This window comes from Amblyomma maculatum, chromosome 1 (genome assembly GCF_055883805.1).
Source record: "Amblyomma maculatum isolate TAMU_Amacu chromosome 1, ASM5588380v1, whole genome shotgun sequence".
Lineage (NCBI taxonomy): Eukaryota > Metazoa > Arthropoda > Arachnida > Ixodida > Ixodidae > Amblyomma > Amblyomma maculatum.
In genome coordinates this window covers 484,469,919-484,484,863 of record NC_139344.1, presented here as the reverse complement: position 1 = coordinate 484,484,863, position 14,945 = coordinate 484,469,919, and the positions used below count along the sequence as shown (strand labels likewise).

Below are 14,945 nucleotides of genomic sequence, written 5' to 3'. Positions count from 1 at the left end.
TGTTGCATGGCTAGTGTTTTGTACTTTCCTATGTGCAGAAAGTGCCGAGCATTATTTTCATCGAGTCACACTAGCTTCATTTTTTATTTATCGATTTATACATACTATCGATCCAACTTGGACGAAGATAGGAGTGGACACAATGTCAAACTTGGAATAGCACAGCCATTTCGTATCTAAAAAAGAAAAACAACTTTACCAAAAAAATAAAAGTGGACACTGCTCAGTTCTATGGCGCAGCTAGGAAGTGTTGTATGGTGCTTCATTTCTTTCTTTTCTGACATGATGGGAAGTTTTACTGAAGAGCCAAGATTTTGTTGGGGAAGCAGTTTCAGATAACAGAAATAAGCAGTTGGTCATATATGTGCTTGGTAGAAGAACATAGCTGCTATTCTGCAAGCATGAAACTGTGCGGCTTGTGTGAGTTCCTAACATTTTTTAGTCCCTCCAGTTTTTGTGAAATAGGGGCTTGTTTCTAACTAGACACGCAAGTATTTAGACATTTCTTGACAGATGAACATAACGCATGTCTGCAAGACCTGAAAGGCACTGTGTTTTGTTGTGCCTGAGTGCATATTTAGCAAATATGTTAAGTGCAGCACATGCCCTCTCATTTTGGAGATTTAAATTCAGGGGCTAACCGGATGGGTAGTAAGGACCTTGTAATAGTTGTAAACGTGGTGAGTACACTGAATTCTCATTTGAGGCGGAAAAAGATTGCTAGATCAAAGCAGTGCATCTTACTGTTGCATTTCATATTGCTTCCCCACAGTGGCGGCAAGTTTTAGATGCATAGCTGCGGATGTCCTGCTGATGACAGGAAAGGTGCTTGCATTACAGAACATATTTTATAAGCGTTGTGTTCATCCAGAAAAAAAAGAAGGATTGTAGTATAAGATTATTTCAATTTGAGAGTTTCTATAGGCTCTTCAAGAGCATTATGTGCCTTTGTTTGGACAAATGCTGCATCATTGGTCATTCCTCGTTCATATCCATACAGGTGCATAACCTGCAGGATTTTCATCCTCCTAGTGTGTGGGCGCTCATGCATGAAGGAAAAAATAAGAGTGCGAGACAAAACAAACTATCGCTTGTTTGTATGCTTGGGCCGCTTTGTTTAGTGCATTTATAAAATATCTGTATAGCATGAGTCACTGTAAAAAGTAAAAAAAAAAAAAAAAATCGTCAAGGGTGAGTTGTGCTCTAGTTGCTGTCAGTTGAGCACATCAACAAAACTGCCAGGCTCAAATCAGCCACTTGTTTTCCAACATGTCAATCCAGTTGGATTCGTAATGGGACTGCTCAGCGTCAGTGTATTCTTCCTTTTGGGCTCTGCAAAGTAGTATTTTCATAGTCACTTCTATTTGTGCCTGGAATATTGCTTGCGAGAAGAAAAAGGAGCAAGGGAACATCTTCACATTTGCACTGGTTCCTCACAGGTCTGCACGGATGTGCCTTGCGATCACTGCTACATGTCGTGCGTCAAATGCTTCGATGGAGCAAAGCGGCCCTTGCGAGGTCTATCTGCGCAAACATGCGCTCGTTTAAAATAATTATTTCAAATAGGGCGCCGAACCTGCATTTGCGAGCGGTGCAGATGGCGGCACTTACCAATCATTTTTTTTTTTTCTTCTCTTTAGGATGCAACATACTCGGCTTTCTCATCAAGAATACAGTTCTAAATGTTGAAGTCATGTCGTTAGATGTCATTCAGAAGGGAACTTTTTTCTGTTACTAATATTTTGCATGAAGTTGCAATTGTAATTTCCAGTAGTGGCGCTGCATTCGCTTTTGCATTTTTCTTCATGGCGCCGTGCTTGAAGCATTTAACGTACGGCGTTAGAGGCAGAAATATGCGCTGTTATTATGCTGTTACATTTCCTCTTTGGTTGTCATATGGTTTCCCAGTTTTTATAAGTCTGCAACCAGACCCTTAAACGCTGTGCTAAAACATTGTTGTCGTACACTTGCAACGTCGGCGAACCGAGACCACCGACCGATACGCGCAATTCACCTAATCTTGGTAAGTTCGCTCCTGTTTAAAAAATGTCCGTGCATCGGAAACGAGCTTAGGAGAGTACAATGATTTCAGCGGCTTCTGCGAGGTTAAAATGGTTCAGTGCCATTTATAATGTCAATGCGTGGGGGCAAGTACAGAACTTGGGCGAGCGCACTAAAAACATGTTCGGAATGTATCGGCAGGAAGAAAGTAATTTATTGTTTCCGATGTAAAAAGTGCCAGTTATTCTCTGAAAAACGACAGGACCGTACAGAAACGTGCACGCAAGATTTGAAGTGATCGATGGTGTGATCAGCTTTAACAGCGCTTAGTTTTCTTTAGTTCGCGTTCTTTGACACGTCGCTCTTTGCACTACATTGCCGGAGTGAAATAGATTGTTTACTAGGTGGAGGGTTCTTGCTGTGGCAGAAGCCTATTTCATTTACTTCACAGACTTTACCACAAGAATCAATCTATTTTGCAGCCTTATCTTTCTTGTACTGCTTCAGCCTTGAAAAGAACAAAGTACATAAAAAAAAAAGTTCTGTTGGCAGATAAAGATATGTATTCTGCGGCAAGTTCATGAACAAAAACAAAATGGTAATACACCCCAAGAAACTGAAGCTCCTCCTTGGCTAGAAGCAGCTGTGTCTGTAAAACCTTTCAATGAACTGCCTATCGACATTACTAGAATAAACTCTTTTGTTCTAGAAATGCCTTGATACAAGACTTTGTGTGGAGATTGTGGCCCATGCAGCTTTCACTTCAGGAGCCTTCCTCTTTGCAGATCACAAGAACACTGGTGGAAGGATGGATGCCATTCACTTGTAGCTGTTATCAGTCGGAACCGTTTCAACTCATCTTGTGGTGAGTATACAGTTCAAAATCTACAAAATGTTTCATGCATGGTAAGCAAATGATAGTAGCTTACTGATTGAAATAATAAAGATAATTTTGTTTCAAAGTGTGTTGTCCACTAATTATTTTAATTGATGAAATGCTCCGACCAGAAAACGGTTGGTTTGCTCTACTGAGGAGAACATTCTGGCTGAGCTACATGCGTTACAGCAATATGATTAGCAGCAGGTGCACTGCTCATCTCAGGCAGAGTGCTGAATTATGCGATGTGTATCAAAGAAAGCAGTACCATGCATTGGCTGCTAGATCAGTCAAATGTATACTTAGTGGAAACAAGATAAAGTAGACTTCAAATAGAGGCTACTTACTCATTAGCACCCATATAAGTACAGCCATACAGGTAAAAAGAAAAGCTATATAAGTTTTCCAGAAGCTTCAGTAGTGAAAAATTTGACGTGGTCCAAGGAGTGAACCCTGGACTGTTACTCATGTGGGGCAAATTGTCTACCAAGTCATCTAACCAGGACAACCAGTGGATGGTGGGGCTAGACTGAATTTATCAACAATGCACAGGACTATAACTTATGTTTTGATCCCATGGACACCAAAAAGGCCTTCCAGAACTGGCCCTTTATGTCTGATAGTGCACAGCTACACGGTACTATTGCTGCACAATTGTTACTAAGGGCCTTGCACTTGAATGTGCCCATTGGACCTGTAAAGGGACAAAACATGGACCAGAATGTAACAATATGTATTAAATTAGATTATGGTGTAAAAAAAATGTCTGATTTAGTATAGATCGAGCACTACAATATCCAAGAATTGAGGATTTATTTTAATTTGGCACTGAAATTGCATAAAAACGACTGAAGGAATCTCTTGCGGTGAAACACTGTCATTATCCCTGTAACCACGTAACCACGTCTCGGGAAAAAGTCTATGATTTTTTTAATTGCACGTGCTCTCTGTTCTTTAACAAGCGCTCACCTTGTTTTATTGCATTGTTACATACATGATCTCACTAGCGACATAACAATATTTTGAGTGCTGTCCAGTGTGCCTGTCAATAAACTGAATCCAGCTTCAGCAGAGAGTGGCCTGGACTAAATTTGAAAGTCACCATCATGCTTGACATAGCTGAATTAGCCTGAACGTCGGTTTTGGTCCAAATCAGACGAAGTCAAATTTTGAGGGTGGTTTGGACCAAATTTGGGGATCATCATTGTGTTTGCCATTGCCAAATTTTGTCAGTGGGACAGCTCGATAAAAGCTTTGTCAGAGTTGGCTGACAGTGGCGGTGGCTGCTCACTTTGAAACAGTGGGCGTGTATGCTTCATTGATTCGGGGAAAAAAAAAAAGAAAAAAAAAAAAAAGACGGGCTTTCCGGATTTTCAGTGTGGGCGGAAGCCACATACTCATGAAGAGGATTCTGTCATCTTTCATGCAAGATAAAACCTGAATTCGGATAATTCAAACTTTAGCAAAGCAAGACCGTAGTCATGTGGTATTTTCTTTTCCTTTCATATTTGCACACTTTGTTTAAATGCTGGAAAAAAACAATCATGCAGGAAGTATGTTAGTAGAAAAAACTGGGTCATTAGTACTTGAACCCCCTCTAAAACTTAAGGGTACTTGGGCCTAAACTGAATATAAAAAAAAATAGAATTAATCTCAACTAATTAACTAACTAGATAAAGTATAAGGAATACTCCAAACAGAACTACACGAAGACTAATAATATGTCGTCGGTTTCAGTCAGCTGCAGTGCTCCGCCTTTTTTTTTTTAATCCTTGGTTTACATTACATAAAACTGTGCGTGCGCGTTTGGTCTATTCACCAACAGCACAGTGGCCACCAATTTGCTGTTCATGGAGTGTTGCAAAAAACTGCTATGCATGTCTCATCGGCTCACCACAATTTACTCCGGATTTCTTAGCAAAAGCTATCTTCTGGGCAATAAAGCGGCACGTGTGAGGTCATGTAAATACCCCTCTGTAAGCTTGTCATGAATAGCCAAAAAAAGAATAAAAAACAGACAAATTATGAATAACCAAATTTATTGCTATACACAACAGCACTTGCAGTCTTAAAATGTGAAAGTGCTCAGAAAGACAAGGACAAATGCTTTTGTCTCGTCCACTTCTCTTGTCCTTGTCTTTCCAAGCACTTTCAAATTTTAGGATGCTATACTAGTTAACCCAGCAAACAACTTTGTTAAGCACATGCAATGTAGCTCTGCTATAGACCTTTTTCCAGTCGCGCCTCCTCTTGCAGATGTCAGGCAAAGTATGTTTGACAGGGCGGGTGACCGGGTCTCCCTCACGTATTTTCTGCAGAAATTCTTTCACAATAGCAGGGTGGGTTTATTTTCCAAGCGGCACTTGATCTCTTAGATGGCATGCCTGGCAGAGTCTTTTCGTTTATTGCAATAACAGGCAGTGACAATGCATGCGGTCCTGAGAGCAGAGTACATGCTAGCAATGCATGTAATTATTGCGCAACAGCATGGTTTTCACACACGCAGTGAACTGCTGCCCTACTATGTAGAAATAGAGAAGAAGGCTTCGCACATGTGCAGTAGCATTACTGAAAATAAGTCAATTGGACTTTTTTCCATTTTATCCTGTCTCCTGCAGCCACCAATATCCTGTGCAGCCACCACTTCTGCAGCAATGAACTAGGGTCACTCAGGATTGGAGTGCCTACTGAAGAGATCAGAAGTGAATGGCCCACATACTAGGGGCAATGCCTGACACCTCCGAGTGCTGGGAACGGTTCATGAAGAGCATTTTCATAGGAAGTTTTGTTGTAGGAAAAACAAATTTAAGGACGGTTAGTTCGACTGACTGCAGACGAAATTCACTCACCAATGTATTACTACTCTCATTGTGCACTGTGGTGGCTTGGTCATTGGGTGTTTGACTACACAATGGAGACAAAATGCAAGGTGCCCACGTGCTGTGCGATTTCAGAGTACATACATTCAAGAACCTCACTTAGTCATAATTATCTGCATCCCTCCACTACAGCGTCCCTCATAGCCAGAGTCAATTTGGAATGTTTCAACCAATCCAATTTTAATTCCATCGTTTTTTCACTCTCCAATTATTCCAATCACGATTATATTCTATTTCTATTCGTCGTGGCTTTTGGTTCAACTTTGCTGTATCTTTCGTGTCCAAATATCTCCCTCCTCTCCCATAAATGGAGGGCGGGAAATACCTCTTAACACCACCTGCCACAGTTAGTAGGCGAAGGCTTCGCATGGACACTGACGCCGAATGCCTGACATTCTTCACGGTCAGCAAATGCTGTCGCATCAGTACTCGTATAGCTCATTGCATTAGGCGGATTGGAGCAGAGATGCCAAGTAGTGAGGAGTAGTGCAGTAGCATGCCAAGAGAGGGTGTGCATGTTCTGCCCCTTGAACGATCACCACCGCTAGCCAGACCGCAGTATTGTGACTGGCATGATTGTAAATGAAATGCTAACCTCCATTTCCTCAGCTTCTCACGGCTAAGACATTGAAGTTGAGCCCATGTCCTCTGTGGCAACAGAGGCACCATGTGTCAAATAGGTATGACTGCACAGGGCAGTAATGCTTTGTCACTGCCATTTTAATGCGTCAGCATTATGTAGGTATATCGGCAGTTTCATGTCACCAGAATTGTCATCACAATTACATTTGAACGAAACAAGTTATAAGAAAAAGAATGGTTGCATTAGATAGAGGGCCAAAAAATCTTGCTGGGTAAATAATTTGATGCATGTGGGTTAACTAGGTAATTAATTAGAGGGGTAATGGCGACATCTAAACGGGTCACGTGGTACTAACTTCCAGTGGCGGGAAATTTGAAATGTTTGAAACGTGAACAAGCGGGAAAGGACGTGATTTGCATGCACAAATGGTATGAATGGTTAGAAAGTGTGTAAAGAGAGGTAATCAGCCAACTGCAATCTGAAAAATTCCGAGAGCTCTGCAGGATCTGCAGTGGAGAAATGCGAAAGCCTGAGCATTGCTGCTGCACACAGTATATCGCATGCCCCTTGTTGAACACAACCAGTGTTCCATTGAACGCATCACAGTTCACCACCCTTCTATAATTGGTTTACAGGAAAGGAAAGGCGCAGTATCTGTTACTCTCGGAATCCCGCTGACACATCTTGCAGACAACACAGCAATGAGCATGCTTACGCATTTCTCCAGTGCAGATCCTGCAGTGTTCTCGAAAATGTTCTGCTAAAAGGAGTGAAACAGCAATTATGCAGTGTTTTTGATGTCAGGCAACGTCCTTCAAACTTGTGTTTGAAGTGCAGCCTGGACTGCTCTTGACTGTTCTTGGTGCTAAGAAACTGCTCTAGTTCTATCGCTGGATGAAAGTGTTCCAACCCTAGTTCTCCCATTCAGCACCATTAAAGGCTTCGTCCCCCAGAAAAGCCATTGTCCGCATTATGAGCAAAAAATCATGGGCATGGCTCTGGCAAGTGGTAGCTGGCAGACGACATGGTCATGCATGACTAGTCATTGAGTTGTGTGATGGCATGAGACATGGCATGGCCGAATTGGTAGGCGCTGCCAACACAGGTGTGACATGGAAGGGTGAAATCGGAATCCAGCCCTTCAGGACCCCTAGGCCACGAAGATACCTTTGTGTGGCTTGGTTAAAATGGTGCTTTAGATCTTTGTCGCGGTGGTTTTATAATGTAGTATCTTGCGACTATGTATGGGACAATGCAGCCGCAAGTTAAAAGCTTCTGAACAAGTGAGTGGCAAAATGTGTCTACAAGGTCCACAAGGAAAACCGGCAACTGGTGCCATTAACGCTGGCATGCCATGACCTTAAAGGAAGAGTTTAAGTCCCCCCCCTTCCCCCAATATTTTTGTGAGCTCAGTATTCATTTGCAAGTTAGCGCTTTGCCCTGTGTTTCTTTCACGTCACTCTGTTTTGCACTTCAGGCCTCACCAAAATGAGTAAACCCCACTAACTTGTCCAAGAAACAGCCCTGAGGAGTTATGTATTCATTTCCTTTTTTTATATAAATTTGTCTTGTTCATGCAGAGAAAGAACTGTAATAAAAGAATTTGTTGAATGCTGCGACAGTTATAGTACTCTCCGCTGAGTTCCAGAAATTTCACAGAGTACAGAAGCTCAACATAAAATATGAGAATAAACTGGAATAATTGGTTAGAAAAACTACCCTTGCAGCATCCTTCTTTGGCTGTGCCTTAAGCGCGGCTGCACAAGAGGAGGACAACAAAGAATGCACTGGGCCGGAGGCACGTGCTGCCACAGCTCAGTAGTTTGGTTATGCCTTAAAATGTGTGGGAAGCTTATATTTCCCTCCGACCTAGAGCACCACATCTACAACTGATTATCTAGGACTAGAGGATGACTGAAGCCGGCACCTGCTCTACAGAGCCGCCCTTACTCTCGCAGAACGTTTCATTGCTGCAACTTTGCCTTTCACCCTTCTGACCCCAGAACCCGCAAATGTGGTTTCTCCAGATTGAGGCACAATTCGGCCCTTACCGTTAGAGGTGTGCGAAGGCTCGGTTTAGCCCAAAAGCTCGTACTCTGGCCGCTCAGAAGCCCTGTGCCTCAAGCTTGGGCGGGGCCAGGCCAGACACACCAATCCAGAGTATTCACAACTTTTTTAAAGGCACGAATATGGTTGTGGTGTGCTAGGTGTCACAATACAGCAGTGTTTTGCAGCATCCTTCCCACACAAGAGTGTGTGAATTCTCTATACAGATGTTTATGCACCTTTACACCACACACCCCTGGCATGAACAGATCTTTGCTAGCTGTCAACGACCAAGCAAAAGGGCTGCTTGTGGGCTATCGAATTTTGACTTTTGTCTCTTCCTCTTCGGCAGATGTTTAGGTATCAGTTTCCAGATTCGCGGTATGCTGTCAGCTCTTCCACGTCTGTTGTGCCAGGCCTCAACAAGCCTCAGTAGAAATGGGCCGTAACACCTAGTCAAAGCATCTGCGGTCCACGACCTTGTCGGTGCCATGAAAGACGCACAGTGAACAAGATAAGCTTACCGAGTACAGTACTTGGCCACAGAATCAACCCCTTGCTCAGAGGCCGCGTGTTTTTGGTGAAGTGAGGAAACCATGTACCTAAATCTTTCCTTTCTTGCTAAGAACACATTATTCATTGCAGCCACAAGTTACAGCAATGAAAAGAACTTCAGCGTTGCTGGATTCACAATCCAGGAGTGCCACAAATGTCTTAAGCATTCATCAATGCATGAATTGTTCTTGCATAACAACATAAAAAAATAATAATTCTATGTTGTCCTGTGCCTCTATATATTCCACAAATTTCAATCTTAAATGTGACAACCGAGCATTTCAAGGTCTTTCAAGGTCAACTCATTATTTGGAAATTATTTCTTTCAGATTCTGGGGCAGACCAGGGCCTTAAAGGGCCATTAAAATGATATTTGCTCTAATATTCTAGTGAAAGAAATCCAATAGAGAGGGTCTTTGTGAGTATTTGAGTCAAATTTAAACACTTTGCGTGGAGACAATTGACAACTAATTTTTAAAAAGTGCTCCTGGTTAAAGCTCTCGACTGATTAGGGCGACATGTTCCCCTGCACAAACCTCCATCGGTGCTTGCTGGTTGTGCCTGCTCACTGGATGCTCCCAGGTGACCCGGGCAGAATGGAACGTGGTGGGGTGCCGTCTCAGCTTGTTTTCATTTTTTTTTTCTTCCGTGCCGCCGTGCGTCAGGTTAAGCGTGCAGAGGACCAGCGTCATTTTCAGTCGCCAATATTTTCGGTATTACTGACACTAGCATAAAAATTTGCGTGTTGCAAAGAGGACTGATAGGATACCTTTATCTAGAGTGCGTTTTCTAGTTTTCGTAAATAGCTCTTCGTGGGCCCTTTAAGTCCGAACACGTTGCCATGCCAGACTCGGGTCTGTAACACAGATTCCAAGCTAGTTCGGGCTCAGAATTTCCGCCCGTGCACATCTCTACTGACCACATCACCTCACAAGATGATTTAGTACAATCATGTCGTATCTGCGCTCTCTCCTGACATGATCAGTGACCTGTAGGATATTCTTATGAACTCATGGGAGATGCCCTCATCAGCACCTCAAGACCGAAATACCCAAGAGAGCTCTCAAGACCAAAGTACCCGAGAGAACTATGGCGTAAGAACGCTCTCACCTACAGCAGCTCCTTACTGGTGGACCTTGGCGACTGTCTCCTTTCACAACTGCTTCACCGGATTTGGCAGCTATTCGGTGAGGACTCACCACCCATGTTCCACTGCTTCGAGAGCTCTTCTTCAGCTCTTGCTGATGCCCAAGCATCTGCATCTTGCCTTCCCAGTGGCCAGTGACACAACCATGGAGCTGACCAACCAGGTTCATGAGGTGGCCTTCCAGCTAGGCACAGCTGTCTCACCACTGGCAGACTCTGCAATTTCCTGCCTCGAGGCATGTACTGATGAGCTTACTACCTTAGTTGACACTCAGAAGCCTGTCCCAAGAGACCATTCACCATATTCCAGTCACCATTTTCCATCGCGCACAAAGAGCCATAACTTAACACTGCTGGTATGACTGGCAATTCCTACATCCTGCTATGGAGTGCACGTCTCGTGATTGGGAAAAACCCCTCAAGACCATTAATGGCAACTCGTGGCTCCCCAATGCGGCCATCTTTTGTGGTAATTGACAAGACCTGTCATAATCCGTTCCTTGTCAACAATGGTGCAGAGGTCAGCGTGATCCTTCAAAAAAAGCCATCGTGCCTAGCTGGCGGGGCAATCGCAATGGGCTGCCATCTCTTCGACCATATTGACATACAGACTTCGCTCCCTTACCCTTAACTTGGTACTCTGCCACACTTTTTGATGAGTGTTCGTCATCGCTGACGTTGACCCAATCATCAGCGCAGATTTCCTATCATACTTTGACTTGGGCTTCATTCAGCATGTAGCCCGACAGACAGCTTCACTCGGCTATCTATATCTGGTGTCGAGTCTAACCTTGTCCCCCACTGGCATTGGCATGCTGATACTGTCACCTCCTTTGAGAACATCCTGGTGTAATTTCAGTAACTGGCGAAGCGTTGCAATCTCACCAGCCGCCAAAGCATATGGTGTGACCACCACCAGCAGCACGATCACACCTCTTGTTTGGTGGTCACCTGCTAAACGGGAGTTCAATCATGATGCAGCTCTACATTATACACCCATCATCCAGCGCATGGGCTCTGTCATTCCATCTCATATCTAAAAAAGATCCAAGTGACTGGCGTCCGTGCGGTGACTATAAAGTGTTGAATGCCAAGACTATCCATGACAGCTACCCACTGCTTCACATCACATCTGAATGGCTGCACCATTTTTAACAAAGTGGACCTGGTTAGGCACATCACCAGATACCCACTGTGTTTGCCAGCATACCTAAAACAGCCATCACAACTGCCCTTTGGACTTCAGAACCCAGCTCAAACCTTTCAGCAGTTCATTGCTAAGGTCACAAAAGGCCTCCCAGCTGTGTTCGCATACATCGATCATTGATGTATGCAAACACAGTCAGCAATATGTCTATAGATAACGAGAACTACCTGCGTGCAGTTTACAGCGCCTCCAACGGCACGGCCTGGTTGTGAATTCTGACAAGTGCGTATTCGCCATTTCCATGCTCACTTTTTGGGCCATCACAACTTACAGCTTATTTGCCAATTGCTAATATTTACTTATTTGTCAACTTTTGCAAGAGTGAAATTCTCGCGGGGACAAAACAAAACAAAAATTCCTTTGCAGAAAGTTTCTTTATTGCGGGGTTCGACTGCATGTGCTCTACATTTTGACAGGGTTGAAAATGAAACTTGCAGTGCTCCGCAACCATTACGGTCTGCTGAAGTGAAGCATAAGTCAATGGAATGGGTGCCAGAGAGGTTTATATGTGAAATACCCCTTTTTTACTTTCAAATGAGGAGTTTGACGCAGAGAGAGATGCGTGCAGACTGATCTGGGCTTTGGGCCGTTTGCAAGCAGCCTTCATTATTCAAACGTTCACCTCTATTAAACCTATTTCATCCGCTACATTTGGTGGAGGTGCTGGGTAAAACATCCTGGATTCGCCAGTACCTCGTCGCAGCCGCCGTGTGGCAGGTTTGCCACCTTTATCTTCTCAAGAGTACCTTTTAATGGCTACCATCTAAGCGACGCAGACTCGGGAACAGTGAGCTGAAGAGACGACGACCTAGAGATAGGCAAAGTGGCACACTTTAGTGAGTAGCTCAGAACGGCTCAGCTCACTGAAGTGAGCCGGCTCATTTGAACGGTTCATTGGCTCACTTAAGCCTGGGGCGCTCAGGAGCGAACAGTGGTCTATTGGAGAGAAAGACAACTCTGCCTCTCTCTCGTTCACTGATCCGCACCCGTTCGACCTCCCAAAACTAAACAAAAGCGTGGAAATATTTGTGTGTCCATCCTAACTCCCCTCATGATGACTACAAAATCCCAGTAAACAGCAAAATCCATATTTCATTAGACGTGATTCTTTCTATTTAAGTCCACTATATTTACTGGAGGTGCACCCATTCCCCAAGAGAGGACTTCGTTCTTTTGGTACCCTATCGTTTCAAAATTATCTGAATAACATTGGCCATCATTAAACACACTGAGAATTATCCTTAATAAATACTTCGGGCCATCAATCTCTAGCCCAAAATCTCGTGTGGACTGACTGTTAATAAATACTGATAGTGACAATGTAGACAGATATAGATAGTGAATTATAAATATAGAGAAAGCAGATTACCCGATTCGAGGTCCCTCTTATATTCCCGGAGACAGTGAACTCAGGAGCCTGAAGTATAATGTAAATGCATCATTTTTTTTAATGCAGTGTGCGCTTTGTAGCTCGAGTCCGCGTTAGTCCTTTTTCACTTTCTAAATCCCCCCCTCCTCCTACATGCTTTCTCTAGCTGATTCGTTTTTCGTATATTCTTATAACCCCGTTCAACTTTGCGACAGTTTTTCTCAATGCCCACAGCTCTCAGCGCCCCGGCTTCTCCCATTGCTTCCTTTATTCCTGGCAACAGGTTTTTGGCCCAGTACCCTAACCCAAACTTGTTCAACCTTCCTGTTTCTGCCGCCACATACATACACCGACCGTATTTAATTCATTCATTCATTTTGTATCTACTTCAAGCCGAATCGCTCGCCATTCATGCTCTGAAGTGTGGTTTTAATTTTCTCAAAGCATCTGTTCCCGTTTTGAGCACACGACGCACTGCAGTCGGTGCTGTTCATAACTGAACCAGATATTTTTTTTCTGCTGGGCTGGCTGCGGAAGGGGCTATGCATTCCACATTCGCCCTGTTGTAATGCAGCTTGAGAAAACTATGCATAGCAATTATTGAAAGCAAAACAAAAGACGCACAAAAACAGCGGCGACCACCCGAAGCATGCACACATTGCGGCTGTCAGGTCGCCGGCGCGGAGCCTCGACACGGCGCCGAAACAGCCGACCAACTATGTGCGAAGGATTGTGCAGACAGCACACCTTTTTCTTTTCTTTATATGCCGGCCCAATCCACCTGTGCCTGCCCACTGGAGTTTCTTTCTCGTACTGCTAATAGATGGCGCTAAAGTAGCAGCAAACAGAAGACCTAACTCTGGCAGAACGGTTCCTAACAGCACTCCAAAAGAAACGCTGCTCACGGTTCCCGATGGCTCACTGAACCAGCGGCTCTCCAAAAGAACCACTGCTCACTAAGCGACGGCTCTCCAAAAGAGTGGCCGCTCAGTGAGTCGCCACTTATTCTCGCTCTTTTAAAAAAGTGGCTCGGTCAAAAGACAGTCGAAGGCGAGGAGATGTTTGCGAGGAAGGGCGGGAAGCATGGCCTCAGAGATCACCCCTGCAAGCGTGGGGATGATCTTGGAAACAATATGGGACAGCAGACGCTTTCTAACACTAATAGTAGATGGCGCCGAATTCAGAGGATAGGGAGCCTACATGTTGCGCCGCGGCGCCCGGCTTAGGGTGGTGACATCTCATGCTAGGGTTCCCTATTTTGGCTAAAAACGGCAGTCAGGCTTGGTGGGCCGCCATGTTGGTTCCCAGTTAGTGCGGAAGCACTTAAGCAGGTATGACAGCGATACCACATCTATAAAGGATGATCATGCACAATGAAGAAAAAATACAGGACTCCGTCGCGCCGCAAAGGAGTCCTTTGTTCCCCTTACTTATTCTTTCGTGTCAGTGACGAGACTTCCAGTGCAACAATCTCAGTATTTGGTTTCTAGGGAGCTTCGCAGGACAAAGGCTATCGATCGAACAGAGCTTCAAAGCAGTGGAGAGACTGCTAGAGGTTTTGAAGGATATGCAGGAGGTGCGCCTGCCAAAGACACCCTAAATCTGCGTACCAAGCTATTAACGGAAGGCTGAAAAGAGTTGGTATACTGAATAGGGTTAATAAAATCTGTCGTGCCCCAAGCAGTTAAAAAGGCAAAGACAACAGACCTCTCCCAGGCCTCAAAGAGCAGAAGCGGCTTGGTGCCTGAATATCCAAGAATGATGAGCGGACAGCACACAGGGGTGCAACAGCTGCACCAATTGCATATTTTGATACGGCTACATATTTCTGCACCAAGCTGTGCATTAAGCGTGAAATTTGCGTCATGCTGTGCCAAAATGCCCCGACTATCCGCAAAAGTTTGCCATACTCAGTGACAACTTTCTGCGGAGGTGATATAACCAATCACGATGCTTCAGACACTGTAGCATGCGTCACTGGCATTTTAGTTTTATTTTGAGATGGCGGCATGCCTAATGCCTACTCATATTTTCTTTGCATCCATGTGCTTTCACCGCTTTCCAGTTCAGTCACTGCCTCTGCGCTGAAGGAACCCTATAACGCAAATGGGCTGTTTGTGACGAGGCACCACTGCTATTGCTTCCGTGGTGGGCCGTGGTGGTACTTGTGATTTTGGAGCAATACTTCAACACTGTATTTTAAGTGCTGCATGTTTTTATATGATGTATCTTAGTTTTTTATGCAGCTCATGGAAGTTTTCGATATCCTGTTGGTTCATTCA

General features: G+C 44.2%; 1 long non-coding RNA gene across 1 annotated transcript; it reads left to right on the top strand.

Annotated features, from left to right (window-relative positions):
• Window positions 1–1,734: 1,734 nt before the first annotated feature.
• LOC146210148 (uncharacterized) lies at window positions 1,735–7,902 on the top strand. Its single transcript, XR_014708344.1, has 3 exons — window positions 1,735–2,023; window positions 2,787–2,866; window positions 5,497–7,902. It is a non-coding gene; the product is annotated as an uncharacterized LOC146210148 (long non-coding RNA).
• The last annotated feature ends 7,043 nt before the right edge of the window (window positions 7,903–14,945 follow it).